Below are 24,600 nucleotides of genomic sequence, written 5' to 3' on the forward strand. Positions count from 1 at the left end.
CAATAGGTGAGCGTGCGTCCTTCTACGATGGTATAGAGGTGCACGAAATTCCGAGGAGAGTGTGCTCCTGCTCATGGGAATGGTTGTCCCCGTTTATACTATCATAGCGATTTACAGTGCATCTTTCTAAGACAGCTGAGTGGCACAAGTGGAGCGTGTTGAGCCCTTAACGTTGAACTGGTGGGTTTAAAAGATGATTTTGCTCTTTGGATCTGTATCTCCGATAATGGTGGTGGCAGCTACATTTGCTCGCATCAGCTCAGTATCAGTTTCTTCCACACAGTCAAGACTTCAACCTGGAGAAGGTGGTGTTGGGGTGATATTTTTAAACTTGTCAGCCTTGGAGACTGGGACGTGGAAAGGGTGATGTTTAAGTTCGACGAATAAAATGTGAAATGCACGTCTAACCTCAGAAACAGAGATAATAACTTTAATTACACACGTAAAACACCTTCTCTAGAAAAATGCCTTTTGTCTTTTTAAAAAAAAATCTTTCTTTTCATCTTAAACATATGCCCTCTCGTTCTTGAAATTACCCTCCTGGGAAAAGGCAGCTATCGTTAACTCTAACTTCCCTCTCATAAACTTCTCTCAGGTCGCCGCTAAAACCCCTCACCTAGAGTGAAAACAGTCTCAACTAGGAGAACTGAGAACTGCAGATGAGCGGTCAGAGTCGAGAGTGTTGTGCTGGGAAAGCACAGCAGGTCAGGCAGCATTTGAGGAGCAGGAGAATCGACGTTACAGGCAAGAGCCTGATGAATGACACTTGCGTGAAAAGTTGGTTCTCCTGCTCCTCCCGTGCTGCCTTACCTGTTGTGGATTTCCAGCCCCCAAATCTCGAATCTGAAAATAGTCTCAGCCTTTCATTATAACCCAAACCTTCCACGCACAGCACCATGCGTGTATCCCTTTTCTGAACCTGCTCCAGCTGAATAATATCATTCCGACAACTGAACTGGACATAATATTCCAGAAGAGGTCTCATCAATGTCTGAAAAACTTAAACTTAACGTCCCAACTAGTATACGCAAATGACTGAGCAATGAAGGGAAGGAAGTTAAATGCCTTTGAACCATCCTGTCTGTATGTGTGGCAAACGACAAGGATTTATGTACCTGCATCCCTAGCTTCCGTGTTCTCCAACATGACGCAAAACCCTACTCTTTTTGCTGTATCAAAATGGAATACCTTCCATTTATCCAGATGAACTCCATGTTTCATTTTTCAGTCCAACGACTCATTGGTTTAAGATCCTTCTGAATCTCAGATAATCTTCCTCACTGTCTACAATTCTGGTGTCACCTGCAAACCTACGCAGCATGCCTGCTGTTAGTTCCCCTGTTTTCTCATATAGATCAACGATTCCTATTTACTTGTCATGGCCGTGATTTAGCAGTGTGCAGATCATACAACAGTTAATCATGCAATTAACCATGAGGAAGAAAGCCTCAGACTACAGGGAGATATCAAACAATTGGAAATAAAAATTGTGAAAGCACTTCATTCCATAGAAGTGGGTGATAGTGAAGTAAAATCAAACTTCAAACCAGCCGCCCCCGTTCTAGTTGTGGCACTCAGCTGTCTCAGCAAGATGCACCGTCGATTGCTATGTTATCATAAACGGGAACAAATTTTCCCTTCTGCCCCACCTTTGACCAGGAGCACTCCCAACCTCTGAATTGCGTGCACCTCTAAACCATTATAGAAATACCGTGCATTCTCCGGTTGTGTCACTGGAGCCATCGAGTGCGACCTCATTCCCATCTCGATTTCAAGTTGGATCTTCGCGACTGTGCCACTCAGTTCCTCTGATTCTGGGGCTGGGAATTGGGACTGTATGGCAGCAGTGTTTACTGACTTCTGTGGGGAGCTGGTGGAGGAGCCGGTGATAAACTGCATTGCTATTGCAGCATATATTTCAACAAAAGCTGCAATGTCTCCGTAGTCTTTGCTGTTTTGGAGAAATCTATTTATCTCAGCCTTCAGCATATTAATGATGAAATCACCACAGCCACTTGGGGCACTGAAGTTAAGCGGTCAGCCCATTCTGAGTTCCCACATATCTGCCACTGTTCGATAAGCACTGATATTGTGCCTTTGGTAAGCTGCCTAACATTTCCTATGCTACTGTACTTATTGCGCACTGTCAGTGTGTGCGTCTGTGGAATGCCGTGATCGTCTAGCGGTTAGTACTCTGCGTTGTGGCCGGAGCAACCTCGGTTCGTAATCCGAGTCACAGCAGTAATTGTCTGGTTTTGAAATTAAATGATGTAATTTTAATTTAGTTATTTTTTAAAAGGAACAGTATATTGTTATAGAGGTGGAGGCAGATAACAAACAGTTCAGAGAAAGGGAACTTAGAGCTGTGAATATTTGTTGTTCAATGTTCACTTTTAGAGTTATGAAATAAATTGATATTATTTTTCTTTAAATAGTGGAATTTTCGAGTTCTCTGTCACTCGTGCTTTAACAGATTCTAAGGAAAGGTGAGCTTTTCTGGGTGTTTGGTTTAATTAACAAACAGGTTCATTGCTGTGTCGTAACAGCACACTTGGAACATTGTGTTCAGTTCTGTTCGCCTTGTTATAGGAAAGATGTGAAAGCTATAGCGATGTTGCAGAAGAATACCTACGGATCAACAGAAATATTGGCACACACCACACGATCGAATGAAATATTGAGGAAGTCACCACGTGAAAAATAAATATTGGCAGATTCTCCATCTCTGTATAAACGTCAGTGCGTCAGTGTTTGTGATCTGTCTGTTCAGATGCCTGTATATCTGTGTATGCATGTGCATCAATGTATCGGCATTTGTCTCTGTGTGTCTGCTTTAGTATCTGTGTGACCGCACCAGTCTCTATGTGTGCTTGTGTATCTATATTCATACCTGTGTGTATCTGCGTGTCTCTGTGCGTATCCGCGTGCCGTGTGCAGATCTGCCAGCCTCTGTGGTGTTTAAAGTGATGCAGTGTCCACCTCTGCTGGCCTTCACACTCTACTGCATTAATGGCAGTGGAGGGAGAAAACCAGAAGGAATTCAGTATAGGAGGTGGGCAGAGGGAGGTAGATTATAGCACGATCCAAACTGACAGCACCATCTGCACATGCACACACACACACACACACACACACACACACAGAGTTGGATATAGGGAGGATCATCATTGTACTGAGGACACTCATAGTCGCGAATGCTCCTGAGTAATATCTGTGCTCGCTCTGCAATGTGGAAGTGATTTGTCTTTGAAGATTATTCGTTACACAGAGTGTACACCTTAAAGAGTATTTCCACTGCAACTGCGTCCAAGCAATTCTGACCAAACCATCTGTAAGGTGATGCGATGAATTTATTACATGTTCTTTAAATTGAAATATGTTATAATTCACCCCTACAAGGTGTAAGTGAGAAAGGATTGAAAAGTCCTGAAACTGACCCAGTGGTGATGGTAATATATCGAGGTATTAGACAAAACTGTTCTGTGCCTCCAGAGATATTTGCAAAGCCAAACAGCCGTGCAATGTGAGAGATTCACAGTATTTGATGTCCTCTGACAGAGAGAAAAAAACTGACACTTGTTCAGTGTCATGGGGAGACCAGAAGAGGGTGGCATTGTATGACTATAAACTTAATAGGGACAGACATAGAGGTGGAGAGGGGGAGTAGGGGTTTATCTCAATTTCAATGGATTTACCCCCAAACCCACACAGCCATCAGTTCACAGAGATGCACACAAAGATACATAGGCACATTAAACACACAGCACATATACATACAGAGATGGACATTTACACACAAACACAGTGGTCTATTTAAGATAGAGATAAGTACGTTTTTCGTGAATAAGGGAATCAATGGTCAGTTGGTGAAGGCAGGAGAATGTGGCTGAGAAACATTTTAACCGTGATCAAACGGCTCAGCAAATCTAAGGAGTTAAACGGCCTAATTCTGTTTCAATGTCCTATTTTGTGAAGGGATTCATTCTGGAAGTCGAATTTGAATGCAGATTACTGGGTCAAGTGCAGTATTTGGAGAAGTGTGGAGGAACAAACGGAACTTGGGGTCCATGCCTGTAGGTCTCTCAGTTGTCACCTAAGTTGTTAACAAGGCGTATGTTGTGTTGGCTTTCATTAGCAGTGGGACTGAGTTTAAGAGCCGGGAGATTATGCTGCAGGTCTATAAAGCCCTGGTGAGACCAGATTTGAAATGTTCTGATCGCCTCATTATAGAAAGGATGTGGAAGCTGAAGAACGGGTGTCGAGGAGATTTACCAGGATGCTGCATGGACTAGAGGGCTAGTATTATGAAGAAAGTTTGAGGGACCTATGGCTTTACTCATTGGATTAAAGAAGGATGAGAGGTAACATGATAGAGCTGAACAAGATGGTGAGAGTTACAAACAGAGTAAATAGCCAAAGACTTCTTCCCAGGATGGAAATGATTGTCACGAGTTGAGCATAATTTTAAGGTGTTTGGAGAAAGGTTTTGGTAGATGTCAAAGGCAGGTTTTTTTACACAGAGATTGGTGGGTGCGTGGAATGCACTACCAGCGGTGGTAGTCGAATCACATACATTAGGGAGAGTTAAATGACTCATGGATAGGCACATGGAAGATACTAAAATTAAGGGTATATCGTTTAGTTTTATCTTAAAGTAGGCTAAAAGCATGGCACAACAGTGTGGGCTGAAGGGCTGTACTGTGCTGTATTTTTCTATGTTCTTATTTCCTACACTCTTGTAAGCTTATAGTATCTGGAATTCCTTTAACTTCAGTGGAGGCTACATTTAGTACGTATTTGATTGAAGAGAGTTAATAGAAATGTGAACAGGTTTGAGGGACTGAATGGTCTATATCTGTTCCTAATTGTCGTGTCCTTGTGTTTCGAAACAGTAGTGATTGGTTTGAGGGGAACAAATTTTGAGAATAAGGACCTTCCCATTTCAGACTGAGATGGGGATGTTCCTTTCCCTTTAGGATTGTGTGATCTGTGGTGTTCTCATCCCCTGGGAGCAGTGAAGACTGGGTTCCTGAAAACACTCAAGGTTGAGTTCCATAGCCCTTTGATGAACAAGAGAATCCATGTTTATTGGGAACAGACAGGAAGGGGATGTGTAGTTACAATCACGACAACAATGCACATTCCGAATGGTGCAGCAGGCTCGAGGGGCTGAGTGGCCAACTGCTGCTCCTGCCCCATGTGTTGTTCTCTCACTCAACCTCTCGAGGCTGTTACAGAGAGAGGAAGATCCCATTCAGCCAGTCAGGATCGGTACAATTAGACACGAGGAGACCTCTGTTCCTTCTAAGAATTTATAAAGGAGAGGATGAAGTCATTCAGCAGTTTGAGTACAATACACAGCACAGGAGGAGGCCGTCCAACCTTTCTAGGTTGCTTCATAGGAACGTGGAGCCCTGAGTAACTACCAGGAAATTGACATAAGGGATAAATGTTTATTTTCAGATTGGAAAACTTGAACTTCGTATAGTACCTCAGAGATCGGTGCAAGATCCACAACTATTTCGAACCTGTCAATGACTTGGATGTGGACACTGATTGTATTGGAGTTCAATTAGCTCAGCCACCAGGATAGTCATTCAATCAGATGTCAAGTGGAAGTAGAGATTCTGTAATGGGATATAGACAGGGGAGTTTAGTGCGCAATCCTTCAGCAGAAACAGTATAAGCTGGGCTACCGAGGTTTGTACTGTGAAAGAAAGGTAAAACAACAGTAAACTGTTTAAATGGCGCGAGGTCACAAAACTCAGTGTGCAAAGGGATTTATCAATCCAGGTACAGACACCAAACAAAGTTATTATGCAAAAGTAGCGAGTGTTTAGGAAGGTATATGGAATGCCTCTACTTTTACAAAGTCTGTCAGGACATTTTACTGCAACTGTACAGAGCATTCCTGAGGCCACATTAGATACATTGTACAGAGCTATGATTCCCTAAATTGAATAGTAAATATACTCAATTGTTTTCGAGTCTTTGTAAAAATGCTTCACTTTTTTTTTCCTGGAATGAAGGCCTTATTCTGTCATACACCATGGAAACAGAAACTTTGGTCCAACTTGTCCACGCCAACTGGATGTGCTAAATTAATGTGGTCCCATTTGCCAGCATTTGGCCCATATCCCACTGAACACTGCTTATTCACGTACCAAACCAATGGGCTTTAATTACTGTAATTGTCCCAGCTTCCAACACTTCCTCTGACAGTTCATTCCATACACTTCATGAAAAGGTTACCACTTTTGTCTCTTTTAAATCTTTCCCCTCTCGCCTTAAATTTATGTGATCTAGTTTTGGATTCCCACAATCAAGGGAATGTCACCATTTCCAAACCCCTCGTCATTTTATAAACCTCTACAGGACCAGAGTACTTCAGGATTGAGAATGGGTGATGTTCATACTGAACCATATAAGATCTTGAGGATAGTGTATTAGTTGCGTAGCTGATGGACATTTCCTACGGTTATGTGAGACAAGAACTAAGGATTCAAATTTAAGAGAACGATGTACTTATTTTAAAACAGATACTTTGAAGACATGAATTTATTGGACAAAAATTATGAGGGCACATACAAACGTATCTTCAAATTATGCTTTAAAATTGCTCCTACATGGAGCAGGTTACAGGGATGGAGTCATACAATCCCTAGAATGTTCAACGAGGCTTCACATGATCCAGTATCGTAGTCAGATAACATTATTACATATTTCAGCTAAAAGATCGAGAGAATGCAACCTGCTTGAGAAGCCACAGCTTTTTGTTCCCTCTCTTTCCTTCTTCCTTCTCACAGCAACGTATGAGAGGTGAAAACCTGTCAGTCATCTTTACCATTCATGAAGATTTCCTGTTGAGGATTCATTGGAATCTCCACATTGCCTGAGGCAAAGGGAATTCAGTCAACTACAAATGTCACAGGAAGGAATCCGATTGACAACAGCTTGTGTGAGCAGAATACCCTCAGAGGCAGAATACCATTTATTTTGTTTTTCCTTTTTTTGTCTTGAATTTAACTATTTCTTGTAAAGCTCTTTTGAGCTGGTATTCTGCAGAGTTTTTTCTATCTGTCTTCAGGCATGTGTATGGGTGTGTCTGTGTGCACCTGTGTATGTGTCTGTGTGTATGCACAAAGTCTGTTGGTGTATGCATTGAAAGATAAATATTAATGCACAAATCTGTCCAAACTGCTTGTCATGTATCTTTCCATCTTACTTTCAGTATCTTTGATTAGGTGAGTTATTTTTGCAAATGTAAGATTTCGAACTGATTTGTCCCTCACAAAGAATGTGACCTAGTCTGAGACCTATATCATTGGCCATAACACAAACCGGGTTGCATTTAAAATTAATAATGACCAGTGGAGTAGTGGCACTAGAAAATAAAACAGTGACCCCTCCTACTACAGTCTGAGCATGGATGAGGAGTAATTCACAAAGGGCTGTTTGAGGGTAAATGCCTTTCCACGGAAGTTTGTATTACATGCGTGTTTGCGTTTAGTAAAAGCTATATATTAGATATTGGAGAGTAAAGGACAATGAACTACAGACAGGAAATTGGGGCTGAGACCACAAATTGATCAGCTACAATCTTAGTGTTTAATTACCCACTCCTGCTCCTCAGTCCAATGTCCTTATGTTCCATTCAGCTCCTCAAACCTGCCAGACAAGAGCATTTGGAGGTCATTTACATCGATAAGCTGGTACACAGAAACAGAGCAGACCATTCAGGACCTGAAGACTCGATAGTGTAGTGCTGGAAAAGCACTGCAGGTCAGACAACTGTTCATCAGGAATCCTGACAAATGACTTATGCCCAAAATGTCGATTCTCTTGCTCCTTGGATGCTGCCTCACCTGCTGTGCTTTTCCAGCACTGCACACTCGACTCTGATCTCCAGCATCTGCAGTCCTCACTTTTTTTTAGCACCTGAAGACTGTCACACACAGTTTGGTATGGAGTTGGAAAATATTCTTGGGAAAAGAAAGTGTCGGTGCCAGTGTGAAACATCCTACTCCACTCTCTTTACAGAACTGTGTTCATTTGCTGGTTATGTTACAGACCCAGATTCATTATGTGTACAGCTCCCAAACCTCACCCAGAGGTGTCTCACAAAATCATCTGGTCTCCCTGACTGCAATCTTCAATAACAGAATTTCCAGAGAAATAACTTTCCAATAACTGAATGCGAGAACAACAGAAACACAAATAAGTCATTCAGCCCTTTAGGCGTGTCTTTCCCTTAAATAAGATCATGACTAATCTGCTCAATGCCTCTACTCCTCTTTTGTGTCCAACTCCTGCAGCCCTCAACTCTCTGATGTGTCAAATATCCATTGTGCACCCCCCCCACCCCCAATCTTCTCAGTGATCCATCTCCCTTAATCCTCTGGAATAGAGAAGTCCCGATAGTCACTACCCTCTGTGAGAATGAAACACTCCGCGCACACACACCATGACCTATGGATATGAATCAAAATATGAACACAAGGTAAGGCAGGCCTTGATATCAAAGCAGGATTTAACTGAAGATGGTATCAAGGAACCCGAACAGAATTGAATGTAATGGGAATGATGTGTAAACTCCCCATTGGTTAGAGGCCATTCAGAGCACAAGGGAAGATGCTTGTGTTTGTTGAGGATCAACCATCTCAGTCACAGGACATCTCTGCAGGTGTCCTCTAGGTAGTTTTCTTCAGCTGCATCAACATCTTTCCCAGAGTATACAGTCAGAAGTGGGAGATGGTCTCTGAAGATCGCATAATGTTCAGAATAAGTTGTCACTTCTCTGCTGCTGAAGCAGTCTGTGTCCACGTGCAGCAAGACCTGGATAGCATTTAAACTGTGCTGTAGGTAACATTCATATAACAGTCCTGCTAGACATTGCTCATCTCCACAGTTAAACATGAGGAGCTCATTCAGCACCTCACACTGGTTTTAACGGAATATAAGAACGCCATTCAACCCATGGAAACTACTGGATAAGCCCATTCAGTCCTTTCTGCCTATTACACAAGTAGGGAATGAGTGTAGATAGCACAAAGGTGTTAAAGAGGAACCAGGAGTCGCTACGTCAGGTCCTTGAGCCACTTCCATATGACCAGGAAGAGGCTATGCAGCCTGTCAAGCTACTTATTCAGAAATAGGAGGATGTTACTGATACCCCACAGATAGACTGCTGGATGTTGTTCCTCCTGGCTCTATTGCTCGTGGTAGACACGTGTCACTTTAATGTGGTTTGCTGAAGGTGAGAATGGAAAATGGATGTTTTGTGCAAAGTCTCAAGAAAATACCTTCTATCTCTGAGAAGACAAACTGGCGTTCCTGTTGAGGTCAGAAGCTGGTGGGAATGGCTAACTCTTTCAGGAATAAGCCATTGTGCCTACTGACAGATTTATGAACAGTGCAGAGGTGCACACAACTGTACACTGAGACACTGAGGGTTTAGTTAGAGCATAATACTCCATTTCAACCAACATGGTGATTTGACACAGGTACGTGAAATATTGGGAAAAATGTATCATGTGGAAAATTCAAATTTTCACAATTTTTCTTGAGGATTATGGACTGACACTCATTATGTCAAGTTTAAATGTAATCGCCTGCTATTCTCTCGCAGTGCTACAGATTAAACACTCATTTCCTTTATACTCTCTTTCTCATCCAGGAATTAGTCAAGTGAAACTCCTTTGCACTCTCGATCGCAACAAAATCATTCCTTACAAAAGAGAGTAAACCTGCCAACAGTGCCCCGAATACTGTCTCAGCAACACTCTACAACTGCAGGAAGATGTCTTTATTCCTTTACTTGAATAATTTTATAATGAATGACAACAGATCATTCACTGTCCTGATTACTTGCCTTTTAACAACTGCAGTTCCCAACCTCTCATCTTCTAACCAATACAAAATGGAAAGGGCTACATTTGTTGCTCACATTCAAATTACTTTTTTTGCCTTGTGATCAGCTGTGTTCCAAGAACTGATACATTTGATACCCTATGAGCAATGATCTTCAGTTCAGAGCAGGATCTTACTCTCTGTATTCTCCCCATTATCCAATTCTCAATCCAATTAGTATATTCACCCCTTACTGAAGGACTCTAACGTTCTTCGCTCACCATTCAAATGCCTTCTGAAAATTCAAAGACACCATTCCCATTGGTTCGCATTTGTCGATATCACAATCTACATCCTCCAAAAACTCCCACTAGTTTAGAAAAAATGATTTTCCCTTCCCTGAATCTCGACTGACTCTGCAAATCATATCATCATTCTCCAAAGATCTACTTGTTAGTAATGACGAAAAAATATAATATTTTTGTCATAACTGACATCAATTTATCAATCAGTTGATAATCTGTTGTTCCTCTCTCTCTCCCTCTCCTGTTATAAGTATTTACGACAACAGTAGCTACTTTCAAATTTGCAGGACCCTTTCGATAATATAAAGCGCTTTGACCAACTTTGACCTCCCTCATAGAGTGATGGAATTGACAGTACAGAAGGAAGCCACTGACCCATTGTGTCCATTCCTGCTCCGGACAGATCTATCCAGCAAACCCAACTCTCCAGCCCTAAATCTGTGACCCTCTCAATTCATCACTCATCTGGTCCAGAAACTTATCAAGCTTCAATACAATGAGTTTTTTTCCCAGCATTTCCACTTTAATAATTCTAATTTCTTGCGGTTCCTCATTTTCCCTAGTCACTCTGCTCCTTAATATTTCAGGTGTATTTTCTGTTTCTTCCTTGGTGGAGACAGAACCAACATATTTACCTCGCCAGACAGATGTGGCCTCTGTCACCTCATGAATACACGAGAGGATGGCACTGTGGCATAATGGTTATGTCACCCACTCCTGCCTGGAATGTTCCAGAACAAAACCATTGTTGGAGATTGTGAGTACAGTCCTCTCCCTGGTGTGAGACTATTGGATATGCTGAAGGAGGTTCACAGCTCTGTGACCTCCACATTGTTGAAATAAACTGGCTTCAAACTTTGCATCTGGAAAAATATGTTATTGGGAAATATTTGTAGAAGTTTCAGAAAACGATCCGTGTCCTGCTCCTCCCTGTAGACCCAGACACTCTCTAAGTGCAGTGCGCAAACTTTGTCCAGAATGGGAACACTAGACACAATAGTGTTGGCTACTTGGGCTTCAGATTGGTTCCACACGTTGGTGCAAAATCGAAGGCCGAAGGGCCTGTATTGCGCTGTCATGTTCTGTGTTCTAGTGGGCAAAAATATGGGGTGGAGAGGAAAGACTTAAAAGCGATTTTAGGAGAAAAGTTTCTACACAGAGGATGGTGCAGTTATGGAATGAGCTTCCAGGGGAAGTGGTAGAGAAATGTTCAATTTGGGCAGGTACGTGCTTCGTCTCTCTGGGGTGGAGAATTCTGTTGCCTCAGGTTCTGGTGTAGCTTCAATAGAGAGAGAGAGAGAGAGAGAGAGAGAGAGAGAGAGAGAGAGAAAGCGCAAGATACTAAGTGATATCACCAGAGTACTGGAAGATATCAGGATCACACACAACTGTGTTGGAAGAACGGGTTTTGCTTCATGATGCACTGGTATAACCGGTCAGGAATGAGCAACCTGTGAGCAGGTGAAGTGATGCCGAATGGTTTTATTGCTAGAGCAGGTACCCAAAACCTCAGCTAATGTTCAGGGGAGACAGGTTTGAATCCCACCAGCAGAAATGGTGGAATTTGAAATCAATAATTTTAAAAATAGTAATTAACAATCCACAAATAAGTATGAGACCATTGCTGATGTACAAAAAACCCAAACACTTGTCCTTTCGGGAAAGACATCTGCCCATCCTGATGTGGTCTGCACGACATCTCCACAGCAAAGTGTTTGCCTCTCAATTACCCTCTGAAATGGCCGAGCAAGCAAATCCGTTCAAGGGCAGCTAGGGCTGGGCAAGAAAGGCTGGTCAGCCAGAGACACCCACATCCCATACCTGATTCAATGAATAATCCATTAGGATGATCCCACTGGAACTGTACTGGGAGCAGTGTCCTGGCCAATCATGAAGGTAGGTTTATGGACAGGGCTTCCAAATGACAGAGAGGATGCAGGGACAGGCTTCAGGTGAAAGGAGCTTTCTAAATCCAGAGAGAAAACATGGAGCATCGGAACAGTATGCGAGTGCAGCTGAAGACAAGCAGAACGGAGCAGGAAGGGACAGAGTTGAACTAAAATTGTACATCAGCGAATAGATTTGTGACAGAAAATTGTGGGAAAGAGTAAGTTGTGGTTTTTTTTAAATGGACAACGTCGCTGTAATAAGTTAGATGGATTTGAGACACAGAGATAAAAGTGATTTAGACAGCTGGGCGAGATGAATACAGGGTGAACAAAAATATTCAGTGGTTCACAATCTTGTGCAAACTCAGGCAAAACGGACAACACAAACAATAATGGATAACAAAGGCATTAAAGAGAAAGCAATTGGTCTCAGATCATGAAGTAGAGTCAGTCTGAATGTAAATTCTGGCTACTACTTGCCAAGGACACAAGCAGCAGAACAGTTTTAGCCAACGAACAGCATTTCATTGCTCATCACTGCATTACACAGGAATTCATTGGAATTTTCTAAAAAGGGCATTGTGGTAATTTTGGAAAACTTCAATATTTGTATAATCTGGGACAATCACACGGACAACATTGATATTGGAAAAGGAGCTCGGAGAATTTTTTTTCAGTGTTGCTTTGAAAAACACATTGTGCAATTGACTAGAGACATAACTATCGCAGAGCGACCGTGTAATGAAACTTAGTGAATGAGTAATGTCACCTGCAGAGATTCTTCGGGAAATTGTGATAAAGTGCAGTTTAAAGAAATATAAAGTTTTAAAGTGAATCACAGAGGACAAGCTGCAACTAGAAACAAAAATAGCCAATTACATGCGTGTGAGAGGAGAACTGACCAAGGTAAACAGGCTAAACAGACTGAAATATGTGCCTGTAAATGAACAGTGGAAAACATTTGAAGGAACAGTGTAAAACACAACAGAAGGTCATTCGATTGAAACAGTAAAGCCCTCAGCAAGAAATTCCCACTGATCCCTCACTCAGGACAAAGGGGATCATACTAGATTATGAGGCTGAGAAGATCATCAAAAAGTACTTAAAATCCTGAAGTGAGAGAGTGTTTTAGGAGTAAATGTTAATGGATTGCAATGGGTCTGCTCGCAGGAGGAGGGCTGTGGGAAGGGGAATCGTTGTCAGGGTTTATTGACACGATAGGAACAGGGAGAGGTGAAGGTGCTGGAGGTGGTGAGAGTGTTACAGAGAGGGGTCAGGGTGTTACAAAGCCAGGACGGATTGCTGCAGCTGGACGGGTTTGCAGAGGTAGGGAGGGACGCAGGTATTTTTATATATTCATTCATGGGATGTGTGTGTGTCACTGCATGAAAGAACATTCTTTGACCCCTCTGCTAATTACCCAGAGGGTAGATCAGAGTCAGCCATATTGCTGTGGGTCTGGAGTCTCATGTTGGCAAGACCAGGTTAGAATATTTGATGTCCTTCCCTAAAGGAGGTTTGTGAACGAGATGAGTTCTTCCTCCTGATCGACAATGTTTTAATGGTGGCCCCACCAATGTCTTTTACAGATACAACATGACATCCCAACTCTTATTCTTAATGCTCTCCCCAATGAAGGGAACCATCCCAAACGCCTGCTTCACCAGCCTGTCTACCTAGGACACCACACTCAAAAAACTGTGTACCTGGGTCACTGACTGAGAACACTACCTAGAGCCCGAACATTAACTGTACAGGTCCCACCCTGGTTTGTTTCACCAAAATGGAACACCTCACATTTACCTAATTAAACTCCATCTGCTATTCATCAGCCCACTATCCCAGCAGTACTGTTCATCCTGTTGTATCACAGATAACCTTCTTCACTGTCCACTTTCCCACCAATTTCAGTGTCACCCAAAAACCTTACTAACCAGGAAACCTATATTTCCATCCAAACCATTTATCCAAATGACAAACAACAGGGGACTCACTCCACCGCTGGTCACATGCCTCCAGTCAGAAAAACATGTCTCCCATCACCCTCTGTCTCCTACCATCAGGCCAAATTTGGACCCAGTTGACTAGCTCCTCCTGAATGCCATATCCTTTTACACTGATCTGAGCTTATTACCCAGTTTACCAGACAGTACTTAGAACGCAAAACAGTTCATCCCAAGGCCCTTCGGCCATGATTTCATGCCAACCTTTTATCCAACTGTAAGATCAAACTAACCTACATACCCTTCATTTTACTCTTATCCATGCGTCTGTCCAAGAGTCTATTAAATGTTCCGAAAGTATCTAATTTTACTCCCACCATTGGCAGTGCATTCCAACCACCTACCATTCTCTATCCTCTTATCCATCCTTCAGTCACCTTAAAATTATGTCGCTTTGTAATAGCCATTTATTCCATAGGAGGAAAAGTCTCTGACTATTCATTCTCTCTGTGTGATTCTCATCACCTTGTTCACCTCTACCAGGTCGCCCCACACCCTTCTTCACTCCAATGAGAAAAGCCTTAGCTCCCTCAAACGTTCACCATAAGAACTGCCCTCCATTCCAGGCAGCATCCTGGTACATCTCCTGTGTATGCTCTCTAAAACTTGCACATCCTTCCTGTAAACAGGGGGCCAGAACTGAACACATTATTCCAAGTGTGGTTTCACCAGGACGCCATACAGATGCAGTAAAACCCAACGGCTCTTACAGTCAATCCCCTTCTAAGGGGAGCCAACACAACATATGCCTTTTTAACAACCCTACCAACGTGCGTGGAGATTTTGAGGGATCTATGGACACAGACCCCATGATCTCTCTGTTCCTCCGCACTGCCAAGTATTCTGCCTTTCACCCTGTATTCTGTATTTAGGTTCGACCTACCAGAATGAATCACTTCACACTTTTCCAGATTGAACTCCATCTGCCACTTCCAGCCCAGCTCTGCGTCCTGTCAATGTCCCATTGCAACCTACAACAGCCCTCCCACATTCCCCACCACTCCACCAACCTTCATGTTTTTGGCAAACTTACTAACCCACTCTCCAACATCCACATCCAAGTCATTTACAAAAAATCACAGAGAGCAGAGTCCCAGAGCTGATTGATACAGAACCCCACTGGTCACTGAGCTCCAGGCTCAATACTGTCCATCTGCTGCCACCCTCTGTCTTCTCTGGACCATCCAATCCTGCATCCAGACAGACAGATTTCCCTGTATCCCAATCATCCTTCTTTTCTGAATGAGCCATCAACATATTCTGTCATATCCTCAATGAATTCAATAAGGTTTGCGAGGCATGACCTGACCCCTCACAAACCCATGCTGACTGTCACTAATTTAACTATGGTTTTCCAAGTAGTCATAAATCCTGTCTTTAGAGTCCTCGCCAATAATCTTCACACCACAGACATTCGACCAAATCCGTAATTCCCAGAATTCTACCTCCGTAACATGGCCCGAACTTTACAAATCTTCCCTCCTCTGCAATGTTCCCCAGAAGGGCACTGGAGGGTGGTGGGGGTTACAGAGATAGAGAGGGATATCAGGACAGGAGGATTTTACAGGCATTCGGAGGGTTGCAGTGCCACAAGGAAGCTTCAGTAATTGTGAGGTTTCATGGTGATGAAGGCATTTGGGGAGGGAGGGAGGGAGGGAGGATTGTAGGGAAATGAGAGGTTTCACAGTTTAGTTGCTTTGTTAGGGCTGTAAGAGGTTACTGAGTTGGAGAGGGTATACGCACTGGTCGATATTACATAAACATGTGGTTTTGGTTGCAATGGCATGAAGAGGATTCAGGAAGCTGGAGAGTATGGGGTCTGAACGAGGTTACACAAATGGGAAGAGTTGTCAGGAGGGGAGGTGTTTACAGAGACAGCAATGGTCTGATCTGGAGCAGAGGACCCAGATTGGGAGGGATGTGGGGACTGGAGGTGGTTTCACAGGGAAGGAGGACCATAGAGCCACAGGAGGTTACAGAAATGTGGAGAGCTGTAGGGCTGACAGGGGTTCATGGAGATGGGAATGTTGGGAGGGATGGAGAAGTTTACAGGGATAAGGATGTTTGTAGGCCAGGGCTGGATTACACAGACAGGGACTGTTTTAGGGAGCTGAGCAGATTACAGAGATAAAGAATTTTGTATCATCTGGCAGAACAAACAGAGATATGGAGGGTCATTGTGACTGAAGATGTTTATAGATATAGGAAGGCTTAGGTTCTGGGGGTTATTTAGACATGGAGGCTGTGAAATCGGGATTCTTTTTTGAGAGATTGGGGTTGCAAGTTTGGTTGGAGACAGTTTCACAGATAAGGGAGCATAGCACAAACAGGACGAAGTTCCTGTGATAGGAAGGGTTCGAGTGGAGAGTGATGTTTACACAGATAGGGGTGTAAGAGGTGGAGAAGGTTATGGAGATGGGTAGGTGGATGAAGATACAGGAGGAGCTTACATTGACAGGGTGGGTGATAGTGACGGGAGGATGTTACATTGTTAATCAGTCTTGTAGGAACAGGATAGGGAGAGGCACAGGCATTGGAGTGGGATTTACAGATCGGGAGTGTTGCAGGGACCTGAGAGGATAACACAGAGAGGGATGGTGTTAGGGTCTCCACACACTGATGGTGTTTTAGGAACTGGAAGAGGTTTGGTAGATAGGGAGGGCTGTAAGAGCTGCAGGAGCTTATGGAAAGTTGAAAAGTTGGAGCAATTCACAGAGGAAGGGTTCTCTGACAGGAGTAGGTCACAGATAGTGAGGGTTGTGTGGCCGGAGAAAGTTAAAGAGATGGAGAGCTTTCGGGTCCGGAAGATATTACACTGACAGAAACAGTTGAAGAGACTGAAGCAAAAATGCATGGAGAAGGTTACACAGATAGGGAGGTGAGTAGGGACTGAAGGTGAATACACAGACATGGAGGGTTGTATTGTTAGACGGAGCTGAGAGGGATAGGGACTGGTGTAGGGATTTACACAGATAGGGAAGGTTGTGTTTTTGGAGAAGGTTACACTGATACAGACAGTGTTAGGGAGTGTTTAGTGGACTACAGAGGAGCTCAGAGAGAGTGTATTATTGGGAGTGGAGGAGATTACAGACACAGAGATGGCTGCCTGTTTGAAAAGAGCTTCTACAGATCCTCAGTGCCGTAAGGCTGGAGGGAGGTTACAATAATAACCGTTACCGACTCTTAATGACTTTTTTGATATAGAGAAAGTCTCAGAACGGGACTGTCAAAAGAAAGTATAGACAGTCCAGATGAGTTTACAGAGATATAAATGTTTTTGGGGGTTTCAGGATGGAACAGTGATTGGGAGTGATGTAACAAATGTCAACAGTTATAGGGATTGTTCTAAAAGCAGGAAGAGGTGACAGTCATAGCGATAGTGGTAAGGACTGGAGAAGCGTACATCGCCAAGGAGTGTTTTAGAGACTGTTGGAGATTACACATATAAGGAGAGTATTGGAGATGAGGCAAGGTTCAAGAGACAGGGACGGTTGACAGGACTGGACAATAACCTGAAAAGAATCTCCACAGTGTGTAACCAGGCCATTCGGCCCAACAAGTCCACACCAACCCTCTAAAGAGCATCCTAACCAGACCCATCCCTCACCCTATCCAATAAACCCTGCATTCCTCATGGTGAACACACCTAAACCACACTTGCCTGAATACTACAGTCAATTTATGATGGCCAATCACGTATCGTGCAAATGTTGGTCTATGGCAGGAAACCAGAGCACCCAGAAGAAACCCACACAGTCAGGGGGAGAACATGCAAAGTCCACACAGACAGTCGGCAAAGCTGGAATTGAATCCAGGTTCCAGGCACAGTGAGGCTGATTATACAGAGCACTGCAGAGATTGGACTAGGTCACAAAGGTTTATTGGAGCAGGAGGAAAATATATTACGGAACAGGAGAAGTTTACATAGATGGTGTCCATGAGAAGGACTGGAGGAGGTTAACGCAATAGGGAAGGTTGTGGATTCTCTCTACAATTAAAGGTAGGGACAGTTGGGGAGACTGGATGAAGTTCGTCAGACTCAGAGTTGTACACATTGGGTGAGGTTACTGAGTTAGCAAGGATTCTACGGACTGGCTGACGTTATGAACAGATGCAGTTGAGAGTTGTTACAACAATTGAGAGGATACTTCAGGCACATGGATGGTTTTAGTGGCTGCAGGATGTTCGAGAGCTCGGAAGGCTGGTAGTGACTGGAGGTGGTCAAAGGTAAGGAATATTGTAGTGATGGGAGTTAGTCACAGAGACAGAGAAGATTAAAGAGAGAGAGAGAGGGCAAGTTTATAGATCTCGGGAGCGTTCAGGTGGCTTCAGAATGTTACACATAGGGAGGGCTGGTAGGAAACGCTGTAGGAACTGGAGGACTCTGTACAGACAGTGAGGTGAAATGGATGGTGGAAGGTTAGAGGTAATGAGGTGCTGGAGGACAGGATGGAGGAGTGCTGTGGTGACTTGAGAAGGCTACAGTGGCATCATGTGCTGGAGAGGCTGGTGGAAGGTACATAGATGGGGAGGTCAGTATGGGCCGGATGTTACAGACAGAATGGGCTGTCGGTGCTAGACAAGATGACAGACATAAGGATTTTTATAGGGTTTTGGTGATATGGTCATAACACTAGGTTTCAAAGTCGTTTTGGAAAAATATAAGGATAGGGCAGAAGTGAAGAGGTCACATTTGTGGAAGCCCCCTAATCGTTAGAATATCACCATCACTGGGCATTATCACGATCACGGAACAGGATCTGCCAAACACAGACTGGGAGGAACTATTTGCTGTTGGGTTCATATTCAGAAAGAGGAAGTATGTTAAAGTGATACAGGGAGAATTCAAGGCCATTGTGTTCTGCAAAGAGTGAATGACAAAGGCAGGAACTCCAGTGAATACTGGTCAAGCGATATCATAAGTTTGATAATGGAAATACAATGCGATGAAAACAGGCAAAGACCGACCAAGCAATAGAGAGTGCAAGGGGATCTTTAAAATGACGGGCAAATAATGGGCATGAAATATCCTTGGCAGATACTGTACAGGAGAGGCCACAAGGTATTTTATGAGTATAGTTGGAGCAAGAGGATTGCCAGGCAAACAGCGAGGCCTGTTAGAAACCAAAGGGACACTCTGTGCATGGAGCCAGAGGAAGTAGGTGAGAACTTCAATGAATACTTCCCGTCTGTATTCACACAGGAGAAAGGCATTATAGATGGGGATTTCAGTTAAGATGGTGAGGTCATGTAAAGATCAATAAGGAGGAGGTATTAAATGTTATCACAGTCATAAAGGTGGAGAAATCCCCAGTACCCAATGAAATGTATCCCAGGCTGTTATGGGAGGTAAGGGAGGAGATTGCTGGGGCCCTGGTGGATATATTTAATACTTTGCTGGCAACAGGTGAAGCGCTGAATGACTGGAGGTTCGCTAATGTGGGTTATTTGTTCAAAAAGGGCAGCAGGGATAGGTCAGGTAATTACAGAACTGATGGTCTGACAGCAGGTGAAGGGAAATTATTGGGAACAATCGTGAGGATGAATCAACACTTCCAAAGGCAAGGATCACCTCGGCAGCGTCATCACGGATTTGGTAGAGGGAGATACTGTCTGAGGAATTCAGTTCAGTGTTTTTGAAATGGTATGTAAAAATATTGATGAGGGCAGTGCAGATGATGCGGTTTACATGGACTTGAATAAGACCTTTGACAAGGTCCCTCATGTAAGGCTGTTCCAAAAGGGAAGAGCCACTGGGATCCAAGGCATTTTGATAATTTGGATACAAAATTAGTGGATAGACTTCTTCGTGTTTGAAATGCTTTCACCATCGGGTGTACCACACGGATCTGTGCAGCAACCATTGTTGGTTATTCTGTGGAATAATAACTCCAATGTGAAAGCTGAAGGAATCATTAGTAGGTGTGCTGATGACATGAAAGGTGAGGAGGATGGACTCAGGCTGCAGTCAGATATCAATCAGATGATAAACTGAGCAGAGTAATGGCAGATGGAGTTTACTTCTGATCACTGTGAGGTAATGCACTGTGGGAAGTCTCATCAGCGAAGAATGTACATCATGAATGGTAGGTCCTCCTGGAGTACTGAGGAGCACAGCTGGACAAGTCCCTGGATGTCTGAAGGTGTCAGCACAGGTTGACAGGGTGGGGAAGGCACCTGAACTGGGAGCAGGAGGGGGACCCACATCCTGATGGGGCGAATTGTTAGAGCTGCTTGAGAGGATATAATCTAATCTGGCAGGGTGTTGGACCTTAAACAGTCGTAAGGCCAGAAAGAAGATTGAGGTTGGTGCACAAGTTAAAGACAGCAATTTCAGCAGACAAGGCAGGCAAGAACATAGCAGGAAATGGGGGAGGGGGGAACTGATGATTAAAGTGCATTTATTTCAATACAAGGGGATTGGCAGCTAAGGAAGATGAACTCAGGGCATGGATTTGAACATGGGACTGGGATATTATAGTTATCACAGAAACACAGCTGAAGGAGGGACAGAGCTGGCAGTTCATTGTTTCAAGGTGGAGATGCTACAGGAAACATCGAAGGGGAGGCAAGAGAGGACGCGTGGTGGTGGGTTTTGATTGCATGAATCATCACAGCAGTACTTAGAGAGGATATTCCTGTGGGATCACCCAGTGAAGCTATGTTAGTGGAACAGAGAAATAAGAATGGATCATCACTCTGACACGATTGTCTTACTGACCCCGAATAATCCGTGGCAGACTGAGGAACAAATATGTCGGGAGATCTCAAATATCAACCATAATAAAAGGGCTGTTATGGTTGGGGTTTTTAAACTTTCCAAACCTAGACTGGGACAGCCAGTGTTCAGTGTTTAAGGGAGGAATTTGGTAATTGTGTTCCAGAAAACTCCCAATCAATATGTAAATGGCCTGAAAAGAGAAAGGGGCAAAACCTGACCTCCCCTTGGGAAACAAGGTAGGGAAAGGGACTAAGGTGTGAGTAAAGCATTTTGCCAAAGGGACCACAGTTCCATTAGTTTGAAAACAGCAATGGAAAAGGACAGGGCTGGTCCACAGGTTCAAGTTATAAAATCGGGCCAGACCAATCATGATCGTAGTAGCCAGGAACTTTCAAAAGGTGACTGGGGAGTCTATTTGCAGGGAAAGGGAAGTCTGGCAAGTGAGAATATTTTAAAAGTGAGATAAATTGAGCGATCACCACCAGCATGTTCCTGTTTGTGGGCAGGTCAATGCTGACAGCATTAGGAAACACTGGCTGTCTATTGAGGGTTTGGTCAAGGAAAAGGGGGCACATGTCAGGTATAACCAGCTGGATCAAGGGAATCCCCGAGGATCACAGGGGCTATAGGAATACACTTTGGGTAGAAATCAGGAATACAGAAAGGGTACATTAAATTGCCTCAGCAGAAAATGATAAGGAGAATCCAAGAGTGATTGTATAAATATATTGAATAAAAGAATAACTCAAGACGAAATAGTGTCCCTTAAAGATCAATGAGGCCATTGATGTGTGGAACAGCAGGATATGGCTAAGAACTTAAACACATTTTGTATTCCAGAATTTACAGTGGACAAAGACTGGGGAACTCAGGGAACAAGATTAATACGTTAGACCACATTTGGAGTTCTCTGCAATTCCAGTGTCCCCACTACAGGAAGGATGTTGTGAAAGTTGAAAGTGCTCAGAAAAGATTTACAAGATGTTGCCAGGATTGTTGCTGAATAAGCTGGGGTTATTTTCCCTGGAGCATCAGAGACTGAGGGGTGACCTGACAGAGGTTTATATAAACATGAGGGGTATGAATTGGGTAAACAGTCATGGTCTTTTCCCAGGGCTTGGAGAGTCCAAAACTAGAGGGCATAGGTTTAAGGTTGAAGGGGAAAGGTTTAAACAGCACTGAAGGGGCAGCTTTTTTATGCACACGGTGGTCCGTGTATGGAATGAGCTGAGAGAGAAAGTAGCAGATACTGATACTATGACAACATTTAAAAGGCATTTGGATGGGTATATGAATAATAAGGGTTAGAGGTACATGGGCCAAATGCTGGTAAATGGGATGGATTTATTCAGATCTTCTGGTCAGCATAGATGAGTTGGACCAAAGGATCTGTTTCCATGCTGCCCATCTCTATGACTTAAAAAGAGGCATATTATAGAAGAGGTGGTGCTGGAGATTTTACAACACAAAGGAATGGAAAGACCCAGGACCTGATTAACTGTATCACAGGACATTGTGCGATGCTAGGGAAGAAATTCTGGAGCCACGAGCAAAGATATTTATACCATTAACAACCATGTGTGATGTGCTGGAAAGGCTGGAGGGTGGCATAATGGGCAGTGAAGGAGGTTTTTTGAGATTACAAAGGGATCTTGATGAAATGGGTGAATGGGCTGAAAAACTGTAGATGGTATTTAATCTGAATAAATGCGAGGAAGTGCACTTGGTAAAACAAACAAGGGTAGAGCTTATACAATGAATGTTCGGACCTCAGTTAGTGTTTTAGAGCAGAGGGACCTCTGGGTTCAGGTACATAATTCTTGAAGTTTGCATCACAGGATGGATAAGACAGTGCTTGGCATGCCTGACTATTGCTCAGTCCATTGAGTGGAGGATTTGGGACGTCATGTTGAGATTGCACAGATATTGGTGAGGCCTGTTCTGCAATACTCTGTCGAGTTCTGGTCGCCCAGTTATAGGGAGGATATTATTAAGCTGCAGGGGGTTCAGAAGACATTTACCAAGACGTTGCTGAATATGAAAGACTTGAGTTCTGAAAAATGGCTGGATAGGCTGAGTCTTTATTCATTGGAGCCTGGAGTTTGAGATGTGATGTTATAAAAGTTTATTTTTTAAAAAATGAGATATAGATCGATTTAATGGTAGTTGCCTTTTCCATAGGATGGGGGAGTCTCAAGAGGAGGGACCACATTTTTAAGGTTAGAAGAGAGATGTTCAAAAAAAAGACATGGGGGCAAATTGTTACCCAGAGGGTGTTTTGATTGTGGAATGAACTTCCTGAGGAAGGGGTGGACGTGGTTACAATTACAAAGTTTAAAAGACAGAGATACTAAATAAATATTTTGCATCAGTTTTTACTGGGGAAAAGGAAATGGAAGATATAGAATGTAGGGAAATAGATGGTGACACCTTGCAAATTGTCCATATTACAGAGGAGCAATTGCTGGATGTCTTGAAAAGCTAAAGATGGATAAATTCCCAGGACCTGATCAGGTGTACCCTCGAACTCTGTGGGAAGCTAAAAAAGTGATTACTGGGCCTTTTGTTGAGATATTTGTATCATCGATAGTCCCACGTGAGGTGCCGGAAGACTTGGGTCGGCTAACGTGGTGCCACTGTTTAAGAAGGGTGGTAAGGACAAGCCAGGGAATTATAGAGCAGTGAACCTGACGTTGCTGGTGGGCATGTTGTTGGAGGGAATCCTGAGGGACAGGATGTACATGTATTTGGAAAGGCAAGGATTGATTAGAGATAGAGATTTGTGCGTGGGAGATCATGTCTTACAAACTTCATCGAGTTTTTTGAAGAAGTATCAAAGAGGATTGAAGAGGGCTGAGCGGTAGACGTGATCTATATGGGCTTCAGTAAGGCGTTCGACAAGGTTCCCCATGGGAGACCGATTAGCAAGATTCGATCTCAAGGAATACAGGGAGAACTAGCTATTTGGATACAGAACTGGCTCTGAGGTAGAAGACAGAGGGTGGTGGTGGAGGTTTGCTTATCAGACTGGAGGTCTGTGACCAGTGGAGTGTCACAAGGATTGGGCCTAAGAATGGTGAATAGCCAAAGGTAAGGGAGCCCAAAACTCGAGAGTACACAAGGGACATGAGAGAGCAAAGATTTAAAGAGGGAGCTGAGGGGCAACATTATCCACAGAAGATGGTGCACAGACTGCCAGGGGAACATGGGAGAAACAAGAACAATGACAACATGGAAAAGACATTTGGACAAGTACATGGAGGGGAGAAGGTTTGAAGAGATAAGGTCCAAACGCAGGCAAATGAGACTCATTCAGTATAGGAAACATGGAGAGCATTGATGAGTTGTACCACAGGTTCTGTTTCCGTGCTGTATCACTCTGTATCCAGTTAAAGAGGATTACAGTACCAAAATAAAGCATGTTGTAGACACTGAAGCAATTTACAGCGATAAGGATGGTGGTCTGGAATGCAGTACATTTCAAATATGTGGAGGACTATCGGGAAGGAAGTTAGTTACAGGAACTATTATAGGAGTTAAAAATTACTGAAGACACTGGTGCAAAAGCCATGCCATAGGCACAGAGTTGCAGAATAGTGAGTCTTAGCACAGTGATGGAGGGAGAACACAGAACAGAAAGATCCCAGGCAGCATTCCCAAACCCTCGTCAGAGGCCTGCTTGCCCCTCTGTTGTTCTGATGCTCACTAAGACAGCACAGGCCTGGATTGATAACTCTGAATTCCCCATGCTGTCTCAGTGCAACATACATTAAAGTAGAGGTGGTGATTGAGTCTGGGGTGTGTCTGTACTGTACTGTGCTCCCCATCCAGCA

This window comes from Chiloscyllium punctatum, chromosome 13 (genome assembly GCF_047496795.1).
Source record: "Chiloscyllium punctatum isolate Juve2018m chromosome 13, sChiPun1.3, whole genome shotgun sequence".
Taxonomy (NCBI): domain Eukaryota; kingdom Metazoa; phylum Chordata; class Chondrichthyes; order Orectolobiformes; family Hemiscylliidae; genus Chiloscyllium; species Chiloscyllium punctatum.